The sequence below is a fragment of the Dasypus novemcinctus genome, chromosome 25 (assembly GCF_030445035.2).
Source record: "Dasypus novemcinctus isolate mDasNov1 chromosome 25, mDasNov1.1.hap2, whole genome shotgun sequence".
In the NCBI taxonomy this organism is placed as follows: Eukaryota; Metazoa; Chordata; class Mammalia; order Cingulata; family Dasypodidae; genus Dasypus; species Dasypus novemcinctus.
In genome coordinates this window covers 7,533,880-7,546,542 of record NC_080697.1, presented here as the reverse complement: position 1 = coordinate 7,546,542, position 12,663 = coordinate 7,533,880, and the positions used below count along the sequence as shown (strand labels likewise).

At 49.3% G+C, this 12,663-nt stretch overlaps 1 protein-coding gene across 1 annotated transcript in view; it reads right to left on the bottom strand.

The window, feature by feature from the left end:
• The window catches only part of VSNL1 (visinin like 1), a 106,373-nt gene extending 104,525 nt beyond the window's left edge, over positions 1-1,848 (bottom strand). The window contains exon 1 of the mRNA XM_058288098.2: positions 1,570-1,848. The gene's annotated coding sequence lies outside the window, so the exon portion shown is untranslated. The remainder of the gene's footprint in view (positions 1-1,569) is intronic.
• Between the last annotated feature and the right edge of the window lie 10,815 nt (positions 1,849-12,663).

The following is a 12,663-nucleotide window of genomic DNA, read 5'->3' as shown; positions in this document are numbered from 1 at the left end:
GGGTTTCAAATTTCATCCTTGTAAAATAAACTGTCAAGACCTTTGAGGGTTTCCAAACAGCTCTTGATACCAGGGCCAAAGACCCCTGTAACGACCTGCCTCACTGGGGAGAGATCCACTCCCGTCCACTCCATTTCAGAAGCTGGACCTGATTTTTCCACGGGAACCTGGCTGCTGTGGTCACACACGGGCCACGCGCCTCCTCCTCTGCCTGCCTCACGCCATCGTGCCGAGCTGCTTCAGTGCAGCGTTTTCAAGGGTTATTCAACACTCTGAGATTAATGAGCATGCACTAATGAGCAGGGTGTTCAACGATGCAGGGCTCCTCACGCACTCTCCCCCGCCCCCCCACATACGCCAGGCAGTGTAGACGCCAGTGGGGGTAAAACGCGTTTCCCCAAGAGTTTCATTTGGGGTTTGTCTCCAGCTGGAATCCCTTGATTTTTTCTTAAATTCCTATAGGTAGAAATAAAGCACCCCCCCCCCCTTGCCTTCAAGTGGGAAGTCACGCACAGCCCACGGCTTGGGTTTTCCACACCCGCCGGCACTTCATTTCATTGTGGTCTCCAAAACCTGGACAGGAGAGCAACTCCGGGAAAATGGATGCCCACAGTCCCCCGGGCAGGGCGCTGGTGCAGGCTGAGCCCTCGCAGCAGCGGCCCATTCCCTGGCCCCCAGCCCCCACCACCGCCACCAGCGCCCTGGGCGCGGATAATCGGCGGTCTGCTTTCCACGGTTTGACCTTGCAAGGACCCTTCTGCCAGCTTCTGGGCAAAGACCGGCCCATCCTAAGCCAAATCACAAACGACCTTCTCTCCTTTAGGGCAGCCTGCGGAACAAGCCAGGGGCGCCGGCTCTTGGCCCCGCGCTCCCCGAAACGAACGCCCCACGCAGGCAAGTAGCGGGGTTCGCGCCTCCGGCTCCTTCCAGAGCGGCCCGGGGGGCGCGCGGCGGCCCACCTCCCGGCCTCCTCCTGCCCCTTCACCATCAGGATGGAAAACCAGAGACGAAAAACGACCGCCCTGGCTCCAGACAGCGCGAGGGAAATGCGCTCCCGTTGCGCCCCACTCCGTGGATCCGCGGAGAAAGCACCCGCGTCTCCCTGCGCTCTCGTCCCCTCCGCTGTACTCCGCCAACCCCTGCTGCACCCCTCCCCCGGCGAGGAAAATGGTGCACCCCCCCGCTCCCCCCCCCCCCCGGGGCGCGGGGCTGGCCCTGGCTGCAGCCGCTCGCCCGTTCAGCAGCGCCCGGAAAACTTCGCAGCCCGTCCACGAGCGCCCGAGCTCTGCGCAAGGAAACCCGCCTATATATAGACTCGCGAAAACCGCACCTCGGGTGGCCTTCAGCGCGGCTGCAGACAATCCCCGAGCACGCCGCAAGCAAGCGCTGCCCGCACCCCCGCCTCCGAGGGGCCCCCCACGACCCCGGCCCCACGCCCGCAGCGGCCAAAGCGACTGTCCGCACGCCCGGACCCGCCTCTGTGCAGAGCCAGGTGTGTGACCGCGGCCGCGGCCGGCAGGGGTGCGCTGCCCGTGCGGGATCGCCGGGGAGACGGTCCTTTCCACTCACCGCACAGCGCTGCGCAGGGTCGCGGTCGCGGCCACACGCCTCGACAGTTCTGCTTCTCCGAGAAGACGGCTCTAATTCTGGCGAGCGGCGAGGCCGTCGGTGCGTGGTTGTCCCGCGCCGCCCGCTGCCCCGGAGCGCCCTGGCTGCCTAAAGCCCGCTCGGATCGCGCCCCGCCAGCCCAGCCGCCCCGCACCGCGCTCGGGGGAGTCTGCGGCGGCTTGGGAATCCCATGGACAGCCCCAGGGCCGCGGAGCCGAGTGCGCAGGCGCGCCCCGCCCCGCGCCCCGCCCCCTGCCCTGGCCCCGCCCCCGGCCGGGAGCGCGCGGGCTGTGGACTCCAGGCGCCGGCAGGGGCGCATGCTCAGTCGGGGGGAAGGGGGCGCGGGGGGTTCCGCGGCGCGGGGCTGTAGCGGAAACGCGGCGGGAAGGTGGGGCGCCGCGCGGCGCCGGTGGGGGGGGTGCCTAGGCGGGCAGGGTGGGGACGTGGGGGCGGCGGCGGCCTTGAGCCCTCGGGGGGAGTCCCGCGAGTACGCGTCTTGGGGGAACGGGGTTGTGCTGCCCGCCGGGCGCCCCAAGCCGAGGCGGGGAGCCCGGGGCGCCCCCAGGCCCGGCCCGGAGCCGCGGGAGAAATGCGAGCCGAAGGGCGCTGGGTCCCAGGGCTGCCTCCTGCCGCGGTGACCCTGGTCGAGTCACGCTAACATGCGCAGAGGGTTCGTAAGGAGCGCTTTCTGCGTGCGCCCCGTGGGCGCAGGGGACACGTCGCGGGTGGGAGGGGCTGGTCCCCCTTGCGAGCCCGGGGGAGGGGGCTGCGACAGGAAGGTCCCATCAGCCCCCGTGTCCCCGAAGGACGCCCGCGCGGGCCTGCCGGAGCCCGGAGCACTGGGCAAGGAGCAGCGCCCGGGGAGGCTCCCCAGGGGTGCCCACCCTGCGCGGGTGGCCCCCGCACCCGGGCCTGACAGGCACTTTCTGGGCGCCGGGGACACCGCGGGGCGACCCTCCTGAGTTTCCCCTCGGGGGCGAGCTGTCTTTATCCCGGGGGAGGGAAGTCCTGCGCGCCCCAGGGGAGGACCTCCGTCCAGCGCAGACCTGGCAGCCCGCGAAGCGCCTCTGCGCCACGCACGGCCACGGCCAGGGAGACCGGCGCTGGGGGCGCCGACGGCGTCTCCCGCGGACACTGGCTTCCGCGCTCCCCGGCCCCCGCGGGGAACCCCGGCCAGGCACCAGCCCGGGCGACGAGGCGCAAACCTGGGGCAGCCGTCTCGAAGCGTCCCCGAGCGGTGACGCCTGCGGCGCGGTGTCGCGATCGGGTGCCGGCGCGGGGGCCACGGGCCACGCGGGCTTTCCCGGCGGGACCCGCCCGCGGTGTGCGGCGGCTGGGGAGACCCGGAGCGCGGTGCGGGCGGTGGCCCCGGACGTTGGGGTGGCCCTCGGGGGCAGCCCTGCGCTCGCAGCCGCAGGGCGCGCTGCGCTGCGGGACTCCCCGCGCGGCCCGGAGCCTCTCGGTCGCATTGCCGGGGTGCGAGGGGTGGGCGCAGGCACGGGTGGGCTCCGGGGCCCACCTCCGAGGCGCTCGAGGTCCCTTCCCGGCGGCCCCAGAGGCCCCCACGAGCTCCCTCCGCGCGCGGCCCCCGGGATTTCCTCTCTAGGACAGCCGCCCGGCCCTCAGCGGCCACCGACGGCCACCAGGTTACTTCTCCCCTCCGAGAGCCGTTCCTGGTTCTCGCGCCCTGGAGATCGCTTTCAGGGCAGTGCTCGCGTTGAGACAACTGGCTTTCAACTCGGGTTGAGGCACGAGTGCCCGCGGGTGCTTTGGAGGAGCCGGGTACGGGGACTTGAACTTGGCGGCTGCGCTTTGGTGAAGCCGCTTGGCGCAATTGGGCGGGCAGGGTTTTTTCTTCTAAATGCGGTAGTTTCCATTGCACTAGAGCGTTGTATGGAGCCTTTGATGCGCTATCTCGATTTTTAATCTCCAGCGGTTCCGTGGCTTTTTACGCCTTCATCTTTCTGGGGTTTTGCCTTTTAGGAGCGCGGTGCCTTAGGGAGCGCACCTTTGCGCCCTCTGAGTTCCGGAAAGACCCCTCCACTGCGCAGAAACACCGAGCAGGCAATTTCCTCTCCTCGGTTGCAAATTCGGTTCTTTACACACGATTGTAGCCTTACTTCACCTCACTCCTTCCCAGAGTCAAACAAGCAAAATGAAATCCAACCGGGAATGGCTTTTAAAGTTGTACACAACTCCATTTAATATTCTCACCAGCTTCAAATGTGGCATGGAGGACAAGTTGAGGATGCCGGGAAAAGTGCCCAGTGCCAGCAGTAGAACAGGTATAAGCTTGTGGCCCTGCAAACTCGTTGTAATTTTATTTTTTGGAAAAGCTTGGGTATAAAATGTGAACGAAGAAGGGTGGAAGTTAGAGCATGAGGGTATTTTGGAAATTGGAAGAAAAATTGTTTGAAAGTCATCATTAGAAAATGAAGAGAAATAGGAATGGTACTCATTTAAATTCATAAAGAATCAGGATAGCAGTTTTCTTGTGTGGTTAAAGTGCCCGTGTTCCAAAAAGCTACTGTTGTTATTCCTTACACAGCAGCAGCATTATGTAAGATGATTATGTTTATCCTGATATTTTATTCTATTTTTAAAATGTGTGGTGTACTAAGGCCGCTGCAAAGGACCGCAAACTATGTTGTTTAAGACAAGAGCACTGCCTGGTCTCACAGTTGTAGGGACTAGAAGTCCAAAACCTGGTGGGAGAATCCTGCCTCGCCTCTTCCTCGCTTGGGGTGCTGTGCTGGTGGTCCTTGAGCTCAGGCCCGCCTCAGAGGCCACGTGGCATCGCCCCTGGGTCTGTGTGTCCACTTCTCCCCTTCTCACAAGGGCAGCCGTTACATGGCGTAGGGCCACCCACCTGCAGCTTGGCCTGATCTTACCATGGCTTCAAAAATCCTATTTCCAAGCAAGGTCATGGTCGTCGAAGTGGGGTTAGGACTTGAACAAACCTCTTTGGGAGACACTACTCAACATATAACATGGGTAGAGAGTCAGTAAAATGACTTCCCTAAGGCCAAGCAGGAAATCTCCTAGAATACAGCCGTGCGGCACTTGTTCTGGTACCAGCGGGATTCACGGTGCACGTCGGTGCTCTCCTGCGTGTGCTTCCACAACAAGTGGGCAAAGGCACGGGCTTTGCTTGACGTGATTCCCCTGCACGTCCAGGGGGAGCGTCATGCCTGTCTGTACAGATTGTATGAGCTGCGGCTACAGGTCAAATCATGGGTCTGCTTTCTGGGTGGTCTGTGCTTTGGAGACCATCTGATCGAGAAGGGTCTCCAAAGGCCCATCCTGGTCTAAAGCAAACCCATTTTCCTTAAGATGGTTCCTTTGAATTGTTGATGAAGCTCTCAAAGCCAGCAAAGAATCTTAGCATTAAAGGTAAGGGAAACTAAAAATAGTTAATTCTACATCCCCTCCAGCGACCATGGACGATGACAAAAAAATTCCTCATTCTGTTATCAAGAGTTTCACAATTGGGTTTATAGTGCTGAATGTTGATTGCTTTTTTCAGGATATAGGTTCAGTACCATAGTCTCAAGGCAAGTGGACTGTACTAATTTTTTTTTTAACTTTACTTTGTACACTTACTTGAAAATATAAACAATTTAAAAATAAGAAAACACAGTTGAATAAAAACATCCTTTTCTCAATCAAATGTACTGAATACGTATAATTGTTTTTGAATCATACAATATGTTACACAATATATTTGGTTCATAGTAACACAGTCATACAGTATTTGTCCTTTTCTGTCTGACGTTCTTCACTCAACATAATGTCCTCCAGGTTCATCCACGTTGTCATATGCTTGACGACCTCATTTCTTCTTACAGCTGCATAATATGCCATCGTATGAATAGACCACAGTTTATCCATTCATTGGTTGATGGACACCTGGATTGTTTCCACCTTTTGGCAATTGTGAATTGCTGCTGTGAACATTGGTGTGTGGATGTCTGGGTATACTGACTGACAGAAAGAAAAAAATGCCCCAGTTAATAAAGGTGATTATTAGTAGATTTTGGTTGATTTTCTTTGATGCCATACATTATTCATTCATCAAGCATCCACTGAACTCCTTTAGTCCAGGCAGTATACCTAGCACTATATATGCAATAGTCAATTTCACAACAACCCTCTTTACCTATGAGATAGGTATTTATTATAACTCATTTTGCAAATGAGGAGGAAACTGAGGCAATGCATGTATTAGTTATGTCTCCAGATGCTACAAAGTGCCCTTTCAGTCCTCTTCACTTTTTCCCTCTTCTTCACACTTCTTCAATTTATATATATTTATATAGATATATAGATATATTTTTAGGAGGTCCTGGGGATTGAACCCAGGATCTTGTACATGGGGAGCAGGTGCCCAACCACTTGAGGTACATCCTTTCCCCATAATTTGATTACAGCTCTATAAAGTACTGTTTTCTTATCAGACTAATAGACCTATGTACGACGATCAATCTTCTGAATACTTTGATAGTCTTATTTCCTTCAATAGTCTCCTATTTCCTATGAGAAAAATGCAAATCCCAAATCCCTGCCTCATTATTCTGAATCGCCCACCTATGGTCTGGGCTGCTCATTGCCTGCCTAACCAGAGTAGTCAGCTTTGTTTGGGAAGGCAGCACACCCAGAAGAAAGTGCACTTCCCAGCACTCCTGCCTGTTTTCTGTGCCTGATGGAGGAAATCTGTTTTTAATGATCTTTTCATTTTCTTCCTCTAAAGTTCGTTTTATCATCCTAAAGAGAAAGGGCTCAAGAAGAGTGACGACTGATGATCTTAAGTCCAGGCTTTTCTCTCATTCTCCCATTTCGTACAACTGCCTGCCGAATATCTTCACGCGAATCCCTTAGAGACTCCTCCAAAATAGTGACCTCCCCGCTCCTCACCTCCACCAGTCCTCCTGTGCACCCTACAACTCGAGGGTGCCCGCTGCCAACCAAGGCCTCTAAACCAGAGCTTGGGTGTCATCTGCAGCAGCTCCCTCTTCTCCATTCCCCAACAAATCAGTACTTAACCCCATGGATTCTGTCTTTTGACTGTCTCCCCAACCCATCCCTCGCTGCCACTGCTTGAGTTCAGGCCAACACCTCACTCTGGGATTGTTCTTTCTCATTCCCATTAACTGTTGCACAAACTCAGATAAAATTACATCCCACCCTTGAATAAAACCCTTTGGTAGTTGCTCACTTGGAACAATCAAGATCAACCTGCTATGGAGTTCAGTGCCATCTCAGTTGGCCCTACTTTGGAGTTTGTGTTTCTGTGCGATGGAGCTGGACTTAGATGTGATCTTTGCTCACAAGTCTCTCCTGTTACTTTTATCAGAACTGTAGTTGGTGCTGGGGTTTAATGTATACCCAGGGGACCTGAATCTCTGGACTGACCATGTGATAGCCAGGCCCTGAGCCTCAATAGACTTCAGCTCCTACACTCTGGTTTATTGAACTTACCCCACTCATCTAACATGGAGGTGAAGAAGGTCAACCACCACACCAGGGAGCCAAGAGTGCCTACAACTGAAAGCAGGAGAATTGCATCCAGCATCCATGTGGAATCTAAGCCCCTTCTTGATATAGATGTGGAGTGGACACAACCATTCTAAGGTCCACAGGATGGAGGACTAGAGTATGGATTAGAGTGGACTTACTGATATTCTATTTATGAACTATTGTGATTAGTAATCGAATAAAATGTGGCATTGATGTGGAGAAAGTGGCCATGGTTGCTGCTGGGGGTAGGGAGTGGGAGGAAGAGATGAGATGTGGGGGCGTTTTCGGGACTTGGAGTTGTCCTGGATGGTGCTGCAGGGACAGTTACCGGACATTGTAGGTCCTCCTATGGCCCACTGGGTGGACTGTAGGAGAGTGTGGGCTATGATGTGGACCATTGACCATGAGGTGCAGTGGTGCTCAGAGATGTATTCACCAAATGCAATGAATGTCCCATGATGATGGAGGAGGTTGTTGTTATGGGGGGAGGAGGGGGGTGAGGGGGCTAGGGGGTATATAGGGACCTCATATTTTTTTAATGTAACATTAAAAAAATAAAGACAAAAAAAAAATTTAAAAAAGATCAACCTGCTGTGTAAGGCAGCCTACAGGAAGCCTCCTTTCCTGGCCCTGGCTTCCAGCCCCATCTCCTGCCACGTGGATTTTGTGGCCTCCCAGCTGTACCTCAGTTCCTGTAGCTCCTCAAATGTGTAGAGCTGGTCTACTTCCTGGCACTTCTGCATATGCTTTCTGTAGTCTTGGGAAACTCTTCTTTCCCTGGTTGTTGCCTGGAGGACTGCTACTAATCCTTCAAGTTCAGCTGAAATACTTCCTTGTGGAAGAGTTCCCCTTAGCACAGAGCATACGGTTTACAGGGCTGTTGGGAGGATTAACGGAGACAGTACATATGGAAATACCTCCCCAACTATGAAGCTCTGTCCAAACATGAGCCATCACGAAATGACAGTCCTATCTATAATTACAAGTAAAGGCTATGTTCTCTGTTTTTAATTTCAAAGGGTGAAATGAGATGTGCCAAGCTCTTAAATTGTTCTGACTAATGTGTGACCTTTGGATTTAGAGTTCCTAACTCAATATAAAGAATTTTATAAGTTTTTCACATAAATTTCTTCCACCTGGGTTAAATTTCTATCACCCATTGAATTACTGTTAGACAATTAATGCCCATGGCAAAGTTTTTGAAAGCATTGAGAAATGGATTCTTTTCTATGGCTTTTAATCTATCATTCTTTTTTGTTTGTTTCTCTGGACATTAGGCATTCATTGTAAACTCAGATCTATAATAAATTAGCTTGTAGTTTATAATGTTTAAATGATTTCACATTCTCAGTCCTTATATTCTGTGATCCCAAGACAGATATTATTATCTTCACTTTGCAGAGGGGAATATTAACTTTTAGATTATTAATTCCTTAGGCCAAATTATAGTACTTTCCAGAAGTTATGTAGCTATAAGTGATGAAATTAGGGAAAACTCAGTAATCTATTTCTAGTTTTCCAGTCCCTACTCTCTGATGTGGACGAAATGCTCCACTATTTTCTGTCTATTCCCAGCTCCTGCTTCTTGCTGGGCATAACAGGAACTTGCAGGAGTAGATTACAATTTAGGAAAAAGGTGATTTACTGTTACTTAGTCTAATAGAGAAAAAAAAGTTTGGCTCATTTTGTTTCACTTGATTGGGAAACCAGTGTACATTAAAAACACAAAATTGCATTAAAAGTTCATAGTCTAAGCCCATGAAAATTTGCATTAAAACCACAAATTTTACACTTATTCATGTATTTTTATCTGTATATTTTTGCCCCCAAATTCAGAGGCCTTAAGAAACCTGCTTTTTTTTTTCAAATTGCCTGAAATACAACAAATTTTGGTAGTTGTTGCTATTAAACCCATAATAGAATTTTTAAGGCAATCCGTTGATATTTGGTGATAGAGATGCAGTTCACAGTATCATTTCAGACAGATTTGGTATATATTGGATTTTAATAAAAGAAACAAGATTAAAATGAAACCAGCAAAAATGACTTATAATGAGAACAGTTTCAGTTTTATAGTTTTTACATAATTAGAATTTCCATGTATTATTTTATTTGGAAAAAAGATATCACTCCTAATGGGGGACTAGATGGGGCGTAATGAGACAAAAAGAACTGGAAGAAAAACATCTTATAATCACATGAAAGTAATAAGGACTTGAAACAGAAGAGTAACAATGGATGTGAAAAGAATATGAATTTGATACTGTTGGGGTAATAACAACAGAATTTCTTACTTTTTGCAAGAGGATGTAAAGTAAACCACAATTGTAAATTTGGAACTGGGTCATTGGGACAATAGTATTGGTTTTAATTGAAATGGACATGCAAATTTGAGGAAAAGGAGGGAGAACTGATGAGGTTAACTTCTGGGCGTGTTTACTTCATCTGACAGGCTCCTGGTACATCCAGGCGAAGTCATCAAGAAAGTACAGGTCTGCAACTTTGGAGAGAGGTCTGCTTCTAGAGGTACAGAACTAGTAGTTACTTAAATACCTAATGGTTGAGGCCATGAACATATATATGACTGATAAACGATGAGTAAGAAAGAGAAGGGGCAAGAAGGGTATAACTCTAGGAATCATCTAAGTTCAGGGAAAAGAATTTGGAAGAGTTAATTGTGCGATCGTTATTCTTCCTATGCATTTTTTTGCAAACTCCTAGACAGTAATGACTGTTTTACTCATTTAGTATCTTCTAGTAGCACTTAACATTGTGTTTTTAAAAATGTATGTGGGAGGAAAGCAGATGTGGCTCAAACAGTTGGGTGCTTTCCTACCACATGGGAGGTCCCAGGTTTGGTTCCCAGGGCCTCCTGAAAAATAAGAAGAAGAAAAAGAAGACAAGCATACAGAGAGCTGACAGTGAATGCAAAACAACGAAGGTAGGGGGAGAGAAATAAATAAAATAAATAAATGAATAAAAAGTGTGACCCTTAAAAAAAGTATGTGGGATTAAAAGAATGATTGTCAAGGGTTTGTACGTTCATCTAACACAGTTATTAACTATGTGGCCCATAGTTAATAACCACAATAATAGCATAATTTCAAATATATGCATGCTGCTTGAATTGTTTTAGAAAATATTAATATATAATAATTTTCATATCTGGGATCTCTGGTAATACTTTTGGAGGAGTGTGCTTAGCCCCTAAACCAACACGTTCCTGGCCTTTCCCTGCAAGTTTACTGTATTAATTTCCTAGCAGCTAAAACAAATACCATACAATTTGTGGACTAACAATAGGAATTTATTGGCTCCTAGTGTCAGAAGCTAGAAGGCTAGCTTCCTCCCAGCATCAATATCTCCTGGCTATCCAGCAATCTTTGGGGTTCTTTGGCTTTTCCATCACATGTAATTCATGTGGAAGTGTCTTCTTTCCCTTTCAGGTTCTGCTAACTTCCAGCTTCTTGCGTCTCCCGTGGCTTCCTCTTCAGTGTCTAATTTCCTTTGCTTATAAAGACTTCAGCCGTATTGGATTAAGGCCCACCCTCATTCAATCTGGCCCCTCCTGATCCAATAACATCTTCACGGGCCCTGTTGACAAATGGGATCAACCCACAGGACCAGGGGTTGTGACCTGAATGTGGCTTTGGTTGTGAACTTGACTCAGTCCCCAACAGTCTGCCCTCAACCCCAAGGTCTTTATTGCATATTAATATATATGTTAAAATATAAGTGTATTTTTAATTAATTCTGTCACAATATCTTTAAGTCAGTAACAATTCTAAATACAAAATCTCATAAAAATCAGTTATGGGTGTGGTCCATCCTGGGGCAAAATTCCTGTACCCAATGGACCTGTGAAACCTAGAAAATAAGTTATCTGCTTCCAATAAGCAATGGAAGGACAGGCATATGATAAACATTCCCATTCTAGAGGAAGAAATTGAAAAGAAAACATGGTCACCGGTTCCAAACGAGTCTGAAACCCAGCAGAGTAAACTGTGTTAGAATCCAAGGTCTGAGAGTCGTCTTTGTTTTGTCCTCTGGACCTCATGAAGCAGCAGCCCCGCTCCTTCTAAGTGCTTGGCAGTAAGCTCTCCCAGATTGTCAGGGTGAAGGCCCCATGACTGTGAGCATTGATACAGCGGCCAGGTTCTCCGTGAATGTTGGAGCTCAGGTTCTACCATCTCTGAGCCTTGGGACAGTGGCACTGTCCCTGAACAATGGGGCACAAGGAACAGCCATCCTCTCCAAGCACGAAGGTGGACCTGCCCTTCCCCTACACATGGAAAATATCTTCGGTCCAGAACTAGGCTTCTGGTTATGTCTATGAAGTCATTCTTCCTTCAATTTGTTCCTTCTCTGTCCCTTTCAGTCCTGGCTGGCAGTGGTTCTGCTCATACAAATTTTGCAAAAAGCCTGTCTGCTTTGTGTGCAGTTCAAGTGGGTCCAAACCATCAGACAATATAACTCTTCTCAGATCCTTCCTAGATAACTGCACTTCCAATCCGACTTCCCCTGCCATGTCTGGATCCATATTCAGGCACCACCTCTTTAGCAAAGGATTGTTCAGTTGGACCCTCACATGGGGCCCTGTTCTCTGGAGACTCATTTCCAGAAGCTCAAGGAGGTTCTGAAAAAGCCACATCTGGGCCTAGTCTCAGAGCACACTATTGAACAGGTCAAGAGTTTTCTAAATTATTAATTGCTGATTTCCTTGTGCTTAACACATCACTCCTCAATTTGTCTCTCTCCTCTCTCATTTCACTATGAGCCACAAGGAGAAACCAGGATGTACCTTCCACACTTAGCTTGGAAATCTTCTCCTCTAAATATCCGAGTTTATTACTTTAAAGTTCTCCCTTCCATCCAACATCAGGATTCAATTTTGTCAAGTTCTCTGCTACTTTATAACGAGAATTGCCTTTCCTCCAATTTCTGATAACACAGTCATAATTTCCTTCAAAGGCCTCTTGGAAGTACCTTTATCATTCACATTTCCATCAACAGTCTCTTCAAAGCTATCTAGGTTTTTCTATCAAGCACCTCACAATTCTTCCATCTCTAAAGCCATTTCCACATTTTTAGATATTTGCAATAACTGCACCTCATTTTTCAGGACCAAAAACTATTTTAGTTTCTTGGCTGCTAAAGCAAATATCAGGCAATAGATTGGTTTAAACAATGGAAATTTATTGCCTTACAGTTTTGAGGCTAGGAGAAGTTCAAACTCAAGGTGTCAGCAGAGCATGATGAACTCTGAATCCGTGGGACAGCATGCCCTTCCTTTAAAGTTTTTTTAGATTTGGTCAGTCATGGAGAGGACAGTGATGACTTCAAATTCAATATATAATGTTGACAAAAATTTTTAATCCATGTGGTGGTTTGGAACTGTATGTATCCCAGAAAATCATGTTCTTGTAGCTAATCCATTCCTGTAGGCATAAACCTATTGTAAGTAGGTTTCCATGAGGTTACTTCAATTAAGGCATGGCCCAGGGAAGGTCTTAATCTTCTTACTGGAGTCCTTTATAA